At 46.8% G+C, this 11,204-nt stretch overlaps 1 pseudogene; it reads left to right on the forward strand.

The window, feature by feature from the left end:
• The first annotated feature begins 1,186 nt into the window (after nt 1–1,186).
• LOC115844897 (uncharacterized) lies at nt 1,187–11,204 on the forward strand (annotated as a pseudogene).

Genomic DNA, 11,204 nt, shown 5'->3' on the forward strand with positions numbered 1-11,204 from the left:
GCTGACACTGTCCGCACGTGTCCTCTCTGTTTTGGGGTCTCCATGCCACTTCCGCTCTCATTGTTGCTCTCATACAGAAGACACAAGTTATGGCTCCACAATACCTGACCAGGAGAGTTTCACAGGCCTTCTGACCTTCTAAAAGGCAAAGATATTTGCTGACTGGCTTCCATGCTTGGCAGAGTCTTTTCTGGAATGTTGAATATGCCCTGCTCTTTACTTCACACCATGGGCCAATCCCATCGCAAACTGGACATTGGCCAGGAAGCAAAACATGCACCAAAGGTCAGTGTCTACTAAAATGAATCCCTCTTACTTAGCTCAGTCAGGAACAGGACAGGAGAGGTTAATTTTTCCACAGAGTAACATACCGTATATATCAGCACTAACAATGAGGTTTTATTTCCCTGAGTCAGCTTTAAAAATAATGTTGACTTTTATGGTCGATACATTATAGATCACCATATTTATGTCAGAACATATTGGCATAAAAATAAATCAATGAAGATATTAATACATGAGGCTTGTGTTTAAATGAAACCCCTTGCAACTCCACACCTTCCCCTCGTATTTCACCATAGTGCTTTCTGAGACTTCACCTCTGACGTGTTTTACTGAACATGACATCAAGGCCTGTTTTCACTCTCTACAACTCCTGTTTTTAATATGTCTTGCATATAATGAGGTTCAAAAAATATCCAGTTGGTTCTTTTACCATAAACATACATAACTGCATTCCTTCATTAATAGGACTGTCAATTCAAATGTACGGTTTATGCATGAACAAAATATCTCACAGTCAAAGCTCTGATTGGTATACTATTAATAAATGAAACTGCGTTGCAGACCATCTTCAAATATTATGTTTGCTATCTACAACCGCTTTAAGGGTCATGAGAAGTTTCTAATATAAATATGTGTTTTAGAAAGCAAGTTCATAGTACAGACATCATTAAAGAAAAAGCGGGTTTAGTGAAAAAGAAAATCCATTCTCTTAGGTGTATCTTCTCTTTCTAACGCTCTGCTGCGCTCACAGAACACACCGAGTGCCAGCTGCTCACAGCCCTCCGCTGAAGGGAGCTGTCTTTCTCAAAACCGCCACAGAAAGAGCAACCCTTAGTGCTCATCCGTCAAGTGTGGCCCTGCTCCTAACTCTGTGATCCCATCACAGCAGCCCCTGGCCATAATGAAGGGCCCACCCAGGCAGCCCATGTGTGTGCAGACCCACAGCATGCCAGAGGCCTGGCTGCGGCAGTCCTATCCAAACAGGAATGATGGTGAATACCTGGGTCAATCAGAGCCTCTTGGGAAATTTTCTATGGCTCTGTGGGCAGAGTTAGCCATCTGCAGCAGTACTGGAAGTCAAAGGAAGCCCAGAGGGAAAGCCGAGTCAGGAGAAGCAAGGAGGAAGCACAAACTGAATGGAGAAGCAATGAAATCGAGAAAAAAAAGAAAAGGGTGAGTGTATTGGTTAGAGCAGCAGAAAAAGGGTTCACTAGGGGTAGTCCTCAGCCCCTCCCCCATATGCAATTCACACCAAGTCACACTCATTTCCCTCCTAAAAGTCCACTGAATACACCCATTTCTCTCTGTTCCCACCCTCACCACTCAGGTCAAAGCTACCATGACGTCCCTTCTAGACTACAGCAAAATGCTCCCTCACCTGTTTCCAATGCTCTGTGCTCTCCACACAGCATTTAATCTAATCATCTTTCTCTGTGTTTCTTAGATGCGCGCGCGCGCACGCGCGCACACACACACACGCACACACACACACATATTAAACCCTTTAGTAGGAAAAATCAAATAGATCTAAATGGGAAAGGCTTTCATATGCTAATCCAGAAGAATATCCTTATGACCTCAGGGCAGAGAAAGTCTTAAACCAGATACAAAAAGCACAAACAAGGAATACTGATAATTTCAACTATGTTAAAATTAAAAACTTCATTCCTTAAAAAAAAAAACTATATATATATATATATATATATATATATATATATATATATATGCAGTTAAGTCAGCGAAAGCCAGAGTAGGAAAACAAATAGTTGTAACATGAGTAACAGAAAATATTTTTATTGAAAATATGTAAATATCTCCTAAAACTCAATAACAAAAAGACAGACAACTCAATAGAAAAAATGAGCAAGAAGAAACTAGAAGAATCACTTCATACAAAAGGATCCCGGTCCAGATACAGCAGGAGCCCCTCATCTCCCACGTAGAAGCAGCACAGAAGTGTGTGGGGAGGAAGGGGGAACACCTCACAGGGCAAAAAAACCCTGGGGTTTGGTGAGAAAGCCTGATGCCTGAGGGTAAGAGTGGATGAAGGCAGGGTCCCTCCTTCGCCGGTCACTCCCCTTGCCCCTCACCCTGCTCCCTGGGATTGACTCCCAAACACGACGGTAGCACACCCTACTCCCTCTCACCCACTGTGCTGAATGTCTGAAGCCATCGTGGATTCCTCCCCCAGACCCTAGCAACACCCTAGCAACAGGAAAGACTCTGACAGTGGACCGCACATCCATCAGCGTGTTACTGCTGTAAAGGGCATTTTAGGGAAGCTGTGGGTGGAACCTGATGCCTAAGGGGAAGAGTGGATGAAAACAGGGTCCTAAGATACAAGCCCTCTACTCTGCAGATGCCTTGGGCAACTTTACCATTAGTCCTCAAGCCCCAGACTCTACCACTGATCTCCTCTCTTGCCCCAAACCAAACCAGCTTTCTACATATCTGCACAGGGCACACAGGCAAAGACTCAGTCGTGACGCGTTTAGATATCTTTGATGCCAAATGAAAGGAAAAGGAAAAAGTTTCATAAAGATCTCCTTTCAGGGTCGTGAGCCTAGAGGCAATGATGGACTTCCAGAGCCACAGGATGTTGCAGCCAAGATTATTTTTACTGCACCATTAATGTTAAAAATTCTGATTTCAAAGTCAGTGGAGGGGTGGTATTACACATTTGTATAGATGAAGTAAAAAGATAATTTTTTCAGTAGTGATTATTTTTCCAGACAGAGTAACATCAGTTTCAGGGCAGCCACCTTCTCTGTTGTGACAATACAATGTCAGAGTGATGTTTCCCAATCCCTCCCTGTGTTTACACTAATTTGAAGCTGCCAGTTATGTCAGATCCTTGTCAACAGAAAACAAAAATGTACAAGCTGCTAAATTAATTATTGAAATTAAGTACTCACTGTCTCTCGACAGTCTTTTAATTATTTAAAGGATCCAACTTGCTTTCCCTTGTGGAAAATAAAAGCCCTTGGGCTCTTAGGTTTGGGGACAATTCAGACATGGAAGAGAGATCTAGGTACACAGCAGGTGTAAGCCCACACTGGAAAAATATAATACAAAATCATTAAAAGGCTAACAAGTGCCTTTTATCTTAAGACTCAAGGTACAGTTTAAAACGGGGTTGCTGGACTTCCCTGGTGGCACAGTGGTTAAGAATCCACCTGCCAATGCAGGGGACACGGGTTTGAGCCCTCATCCAGGAAAATCCCACATGCCGCAGAGCAACTAAGCCCGTGAGCCACAACTACTGAGCCTGCGAGCCGCAACTACTGAGCCCACGCACCGCAACTACCAAAGCCCGCGCATCTAGAGCCCGTGCTCCGCAACAAGAGAAGCCACCGCAATGAGAAGCCTGCCCACCGCAACGAAGAGTAGCCCCTGCTCACCGCAACTAGAGAAAGCCCACGTGCAGCAATGAAGACCCAACGCCGCCATAAATTAATTAATTTAAAAAAAAACAACTGGGTTGCTATGTAGATCTCGTTCTTGACAGTTTTTTAAAACTCTGTTTTGTCCTCTTTCTCTTTACCATTATCTCTAGACCATGCTTTTTGAGCTAGGGTTCAGTTATCTATAACAAAGGCACTACATCTAGTGACTTCTGGGATGACCTGCTCTTTTATTTCCCTGCTTTCTTTCTTTCTTATGTGATTACGGGGGTGAGAAGGGGGAAGGTAGCTAAAAAAAAAAAAAAAAATTCCCTGGAAATCTGGAAATTTGCTGAGTCTCTGCTTTGTGAAAGAAGCCCAGGCTTTTCCCAAATCATTGCAGATAAGACTTCCACTGAACCTCAGTTTGCTCAGCTGTATAATGGGGGAAATAATGCCAGCCATGCCTATCTCACAAGATCTTTTTAAAAATCAATCCCAGAAAGGCTGCTTTCAGCTGATTGCAACACCATTTCATTGTGTGAACCTAACATAGTAACTTTGGACAGGAGGTGGTTTGGTTGGTGTGATTTTCTGTATGTCCTCAATGAATTATATCTTATCCACAGCTGCTATGGCTGGACCTGAGCCCAATCCCAATTTCTGCTTCCTTGTGGAGGAAAAAATTGTAACCTGTCTGTCAGTCTTTATCGCCACCCAGTGGTCTATTGGCCAAATAACACCAAACTATCTAGTGGATTTGAAACACTTAGGAAAAGTAATTCAAAGTAAACCACCGACTACGGTAATCCACCACCTAATTAAATGTACCTTGGGGCCCCATTTTTTAAAACTTATTGAAAAATAGAATAATTACGTTGTGAATATGAGTATGAATAATAATTTCTAATTCATCTCTGGAAATTAAGAAATGCATATATTACAGTGGCTTTTTGAGAAACCTCCATACTGTTTTCCACACCACTGTGGGAAGGGCATATAGGGGTGGGGAAGTGGGAGGTACAAGCTTTTGGGTGTAAGAGAGGCTCAGGGATGTATTTTACGACACGGAGAATATAGCCAATATTTTGTAATAACTGTTAATGGAGTGTAACCTTTAAAATTTGTATTAAAGGGCTTCCCTGGTGGCGCAGTGGTTGAGAGTCCGCCTGCCGAAGCAGGGAACACGGGTTCGTGCCCCGGTCCGGAAAGATCCCACATGCCGTGGAACGGCTGGGCCCGTGAGCCATGGCCACAGAGCCTGCGCGTCCGGAGCCTGTGCTCCGCAACGGGAGAGGCCACAACAGTGAGAGGCCCGCGTACCGCAAAAAAAACAAATAAATAAAAATAAAGTTAAAATTTGTATTAAAAATTAAAGGTAAAAGTATTAAAGAAATGCATATATTTATAAACAGTTTTAAGGAATAACTTGTAAAAACAAATTTACTGTCTGAAGGCATTTATGAGACTCCATTAAATAGCTCCATTTCTCTAAGAAAGGTCTCTAGATACAAGTAAAATATTAAAATCAATTTATAGATTTAAACACATTTATAATAAAATAGTGGCATTTTAAAAATGAAAATAAGCAATGCCCACTCCTTTGACCCAAAATCTTTTTTAAAGGGGATCCTATTTTCTCAACAACCACTCCTCCACAACTGAAAGGCAGTTAACATTTTGTTGCTACTCAAATTTATTCATAACTTTTCCCTTTTCTGAACTCTTGAAATATGTATCTTACAAATACTTGTTAAAGGAGAGAGAACACCTCTTTCTTCATCTTAGCTTAGTCATTTCTCTGCTTAGTAATAACTATTTCAAACCATGAAAATGATAAAGACTTCCCTGTCCCCTTGGGAAGATGTACACCATGGTACTCAGAGGTCATTGCTGCTCCGGAGATGACTAGCTGAGACCCCTGTTTAGCAGGGAGCCAGGCTCTTGGAGACCCACAGTGGGAAGAACTCTAGGCTGAAGATTGGAAGTCATGGTACCCATTTAACCCACATTCAGGATTCTCACTTCATTATTTTCTCAAGGCCCAAATCCCCACTGAGTCCAACAGTGAAACAAATTCCAACTCTAAACCATGTCAGTCTTTTTGAAAGCTTGTGAATAAATGGTGACAAAGAGGGGAAAGTACAGGGGCTTCCCTGGTGGCGCAGTGGTTGAGAATCTGCCTGCTAATGCAGGGGACACGGCTTCGGGCCTGGTCTGGGAGGATCCCACATGCCGCGGAGCATCTAGGCCCGTGAGCCACAACTACAGGTCCGTGAGCCTGCGCATCTGGAGCCTGTGCTCCGCAACAAGAGAGGCCGCGATAGTGAGAGGCCCGCGCACCGCGATGAAAAGTGGCCCCCGCTTGCCACAACTAGAGAAAGCCCTCGCACAGAAACGAAGACCCAACACAGCAAAAATAAATAAATTTTAACTCCTACCCCCAACATCTTGTTAAAAAAAAAAAAAGAGGGGAAACCACATGTTACAACATACACTCACTTTCTAGAAGTGAGGACATCTCTCTCCTGAGAATTCCACAGCAACTGTCCCCCAACTTCTCTTCTATTGTAAAACCCCAGCCTGCTTCTCTTCCACTGAGTCTTTTCCTCTGTTCTGTGAATAGCTAATAGTCCCTCAATGCTGCATCCCAATGAATGGAAGAAGCTAGGAGTTCTAGGGAGACAGGAGAAAAGTCAGGGGATTGCAGAGGGTAGAAAAGAGGCTTCAAGGAGGAGGTGGTCAACATCATCACAGCTTTTGGCAAGTGAATTAACCCCTTATGGCCTGAGTTTTTCTCCCTCTTCCTTTCTCCATAATAGCAGCCTCAGTAATGCACTGTTCCAAACATTGTGTAGTTCTCTTACACAATGTCTCAACTAAGGATGGTCAATCTCTCACCAAAAGCTGTCCCTCCAAACTGGGTAGGCCTGGAAATGCATGGAAGATATCTGAGTCTTCTCAAACTGCTGGAACAAAATGCCACGGACTGGGTGGTTTAAAACAACAGAAATGTATTGCTCACAGTTATGGAAACTGGGAAGTCCAAAATCTCAAGAACTGCAGGGTTTGGTTCCTGACGAAAGCGCTCATCCTGGCTTACAGTCCACCTTCTTGCTACGTCCTCACGAGAGAGAGAAAGCTCTCCGCTGTCCTTTATTAAGACACTAATCCTACTGGATTAGGGCCCCACTCTTTTTTCTTTTTTTAACATCGTTATTGGAGTATAGTTGCTTTACAATGGTGTGTTAGTTTCTGCTGTATAACAAAGTGAATCAGCTATACATATACATATATCCCCATATCTCCTCCCTCTTGCGTCTCCCTCCCACCCTCCCTATCCCACCCCTCTAGGTGGTCACAAAGCACCAAGCTGATCTCCCTGTGCTATGCGGCTGCTTCCCACTAGCTATCTATTTTACTTTTGGTAGTGTATATATGTCCATGCCTCTCTCTCACTTTGTCCCAACTTACCCTTCCCCCTCCCCGTGTCCTCAAGTCCATTCACTATGTCTGCATCTTTATTCCTGTCCTACTCCTAGGTTCTTCAGAACCATTTTTTTTTATTCCATATATGTGTTAGCATATGGTATTTGTTTTCCTCTTTCTGACTTACTTCACTCTGTATGACAGACTCTAGGTCCATCCACCTCACTACAAATAACTCAATATCATTTCCTTTTATGGCTGAGTAATATTCCGTTGTATATATGTGCCACATCTTCTTTATCCATGCATCTGTCGATGGGCACTGAGGTTGCTTCCATGTCCTGGCTATTGTAAACAGAGCTGCAATAAACATTGTGGTGCGTGACTCTTTTTGAATTATGGTTTTCTCCAGGTATATGGAGGCCCCCATTCTTATGACCTTATTTGACTTTAATTACTCCCTTACTCCAAATGTAGTCACACTACAGGTTAGGGGTTCAATACATGAATTCATAGGTGACACAATTCAGACCACAGCAGAAAGTCATAGCCAGGAAGAAAAGTGACCTTGTCAGTTATGAGGCAGTAAAGTCACACTCGTCCTCCCATCCTTCCACATAAACCAAAGAGCTCAGGCTTCCAGGGCACCATGGTCTCTAGCAGAAGAGGGATGAGGGGAGGGAAGAGAACCAAAGCATGTTGGGTCACTCCCTTGTGAGTGTGCCTTTCTTCCAGCTAATTCTCACAGCAACCTCACCAGACACACTGTCCCATCTTACAACTGGGGAGACTGTCGCTGAGAGAGATAAGGTGACTTGCTTCTTCAGACTGTACCCATAGTCCCCGGCAGAGCTGGGATTTGAGTGCTTTTCACCACAGGTGTGAGGGGGCAGAAGCCTACAGCCCCCATCAGGGGCAAACCCCCCAGACTGGAGGGCCTAGCGAGCCCCACCAGGGTGTCTTCTCTGACCCGCAATTTCCTCACAGTAAAATGGAGCTAATGCTGCATCCACACGGTTGTTCTGAGGACTGAACAAGATCACGGTGTGACGTGGCAGGCCCGAGTCTGCATTGAACCAGGCTGGTTCCCCTCCTCAACCTCCGTCTGAGAGCCCACACCGAGCTGGGAAGGCAGCTTCGCTGGAAATAACTAAGCATTTGCCAGCCCTCCACGTGGAAGGTGATGGGACAAAATGAATGAAAACGAGATTCTTTTTACCCACCCAGCCAAAAAGCTTTGCCCTCCCAGTCAGGCAGATCTTCAAGTCAGGCGACGAGGTGGCGAGTCCCTTGGCAGGCTGCAGCACAGACGGCCACTGTCCCCACCACCTCAGAGCATTGGCCCCAGCCTTCAAGCTTCAGGCTTCAGCTCAGGCACTGGCCTCACCACCTGTCCAGTCTCAGGGACACCCTCAACACCTCCTCTGGCTCACGCCCCACATGAAATCTGTCCTGTTGCTCCTGCCTCAGCAGCGCCTCTGGGGTCAAGTCTTCTCTCCTCGTCAACCCTGTATGGCCTCACTTGGGGTCCCGAGCATCTCTCACCTGCATGCACTGCTCCGGCCCCCTTACAGTCTGACTGTTCCAGCCTTGGTTCCGTGCTGCTGCCAGGTGTCTTCCTGCCACACAGCCTCATCCCGTCACTGTCCTGCTTAAGCACATCCATCATCCTCCTTATGCATCCTCAGTTTTCACCCTCCACACGGGTAATCCTGCCATCCCAGCACCCTTCGGCTCTGTTTCCTTGCATGTGCTGTGCCCCCAACCCTGCCCCAAATGCCCCTCACCCTTCTTTCCCAGCAAGCTCCCCTTTGTTCCCCCAAGCAGCTCCCATGGCACTAGTCTAAGAAGCCTTCACTCGACTCCCTCAGCACCCTGCTGGTTTTCCCAGCATTTGGTTGACCATTTCCCATATTGCAGGGCAATCATCTGTATCTGCTTGTCTTCCCCACCGGACTGTGAGAGCCTGGAGAGCGAGGACCGTGCTTTATTTATCTTTCGTCCCTAGTGCCTGACCAACAGATGCTCCGTAAGTGTTTGTTGACTGACAGAATGCATGAGGTCTCTGTTCCTTCTGTTGTGAATAAACATCTATATGGTAGAGTTTACAGCCAACAATCAATTTACCCCAAAATTACCCAACTTAAACTTTTCTCTCTTGCCCCGTATTAACTCATCTTTCGAAGGTTAACCCCTAGAAATCAACTTCATTCCACCCCTGTAGGCTCCATGCCGACTGGCCCACTGATTTCCCAACGCACCAGGAACTGCAGGCTCCACGCACAGCTGCCTCAGCTCTGTGGGTCCGCCTGTCGGATCTGTTTTGTCAGCAGGGACAGGGGTAGGAAAGAAGATGCACCTGGCTTCATGGCTCAGATCTGTTTTCTTGGATGTCCGGGATGCTAAGATGGTTAATAAGCACATCAGCCTCAAGATTCAGATACGCAGTTAATAAATCCTGAAAGAGATACAAACCAAAATCCTCCCGCAGAGCCTGCAGGCAAAACCTGTGCTTTCCCTAATCCTCCCTAGCCCCCAAGGATCACGTTCTACTCCACCGTGGCACGTGGGGTTAGGGCCAGACTGTAGGCAATACTAACCCCCTAGGAATGTACCAGCATCTCGGGCTGCAGAAGGTCCTCTTGGAGGTTTCCTAACTCTATGCAGAGTAGCCTAGCCAGAGAACAGGTCACAGCGCTGGAGATGGTGTGTCCTGTTCCAATGACAGCAGCATCTTCCTGCCACCATTTATATCTGAGCTTCCTACCAACCCAGCCTGGAGCCAAGAGCATACAAGTCAGGGTAAGGGCAGCCCTGTGGACCTGGTAAGTCTAGTAGCCCTGCTTTTGAAAACTGCTTTGCCCTTGGGGTTAACTCTTTTTCTTTCTGGAGCTGATCTCTCTCAAACAAGGACTCTGCCCAGACTTTGGGAATTGGATGCCACATCAAGGCAGATACTAACGCCCAGCTGAGGTCATGATGCTCTGCCATCCACCTTGTTTCTCCCCAGGGGAAGGAGAAGCAGGAACAGCTGTGCTCCCAGAAGGGGGCCTCCCAGGAGATGGAGAAGCTGGATACCAACATCTCAAAGGCAGAAAGATTCTGCTATTTCTCGGAGGACTACAAGCAGATCTACCTCCCCCGACCTACAGTATCATCTTCGTGCTAGGCTTCCCCCTGAATGGCACTGTTCTGTGACTCTCCTGGCACCAAACCAAGCGCTGGAGCTGTGCCACCATCGATCTGGTGAACCTGATGGTAGCCGACCTGCTTTATGTGCTGACACTGCCCTTCTTCATCATCACCTGCTCCCTGGGGGACAGATGGCGCTTCGGGGAGCTGCTCTGCAAGCTGGTGCGCTTCCTGTTCTACACCAACCTCTACAGCAGCTTCCTGCTGCTGACCTGCATCTCGGTGCACCGCTTCCTGGGCGTGTGCCACCCGCTGTGTTTGCTGCCCTACCGGACCCGTCGGCATGTCCTGCTGGGCACCACCGCCACGTGAGCCCTGGTGGCTCTCTAGCTGCTGCCAACGTTGGTCTTCTCCCAAACGGACTACATCAACGGCCAGATGGTCTGCCACGACATGACCAGCCCAGAGCATTTTGATCAGTTTTCCACCTATGGCGTGGTCCTGATGTTGTCCTGTTTGTCTTTCCCTCCTTGGTCATCTTGGTGTGCTATTCACTGATGGTCAGGAGCCTGACCAAGCCAAGGGAGACCCTCACGAGGGTGGGCAGCGCGGCCCGGGCCAAGTCCCTCCGGACCACCCTGCTGATGTGCGGCCTCTTCACCCTCTGTTTTGTGCCCTTCCGCATCACACGCTCCCTCTACGTCACGCTCCGCTTCCTACCTTCACAGAACTGCCAGCTCTTGAAGGTGGCCAGCCTGGCCTACAAGATACGGAGGCCTCTGGCGAGCCTGAGCAGCTGCCTCAACCCAGCCCTGTACTTGCTGCCAGGTGGGAACAACAGAGTCAGGCTCTTGCAGGAACTGAGGCGTAACAAGGTGGGTGAGCACCCAGCTGGAGCCAAGGGAGAGAGACCCAGGGGTGGGCACATCTGGGTACTGTCAAGATGAAGTTCAGGGGGAAGCTCCAAGACGTTGA

This window comes from Globicephala melas, chromosome 4 (genome assembly GCF_963455315.2).
Source record: "Globicephala melas chromosome 4, mGloMel1.2, whole genome shotgun sequence".
Lineage (NCBI taxonomy): Eukaryota > Metazoa > Chordata > Mammalia > Artiodactyla > Delphinidae > Globicephala > Globicephala melas.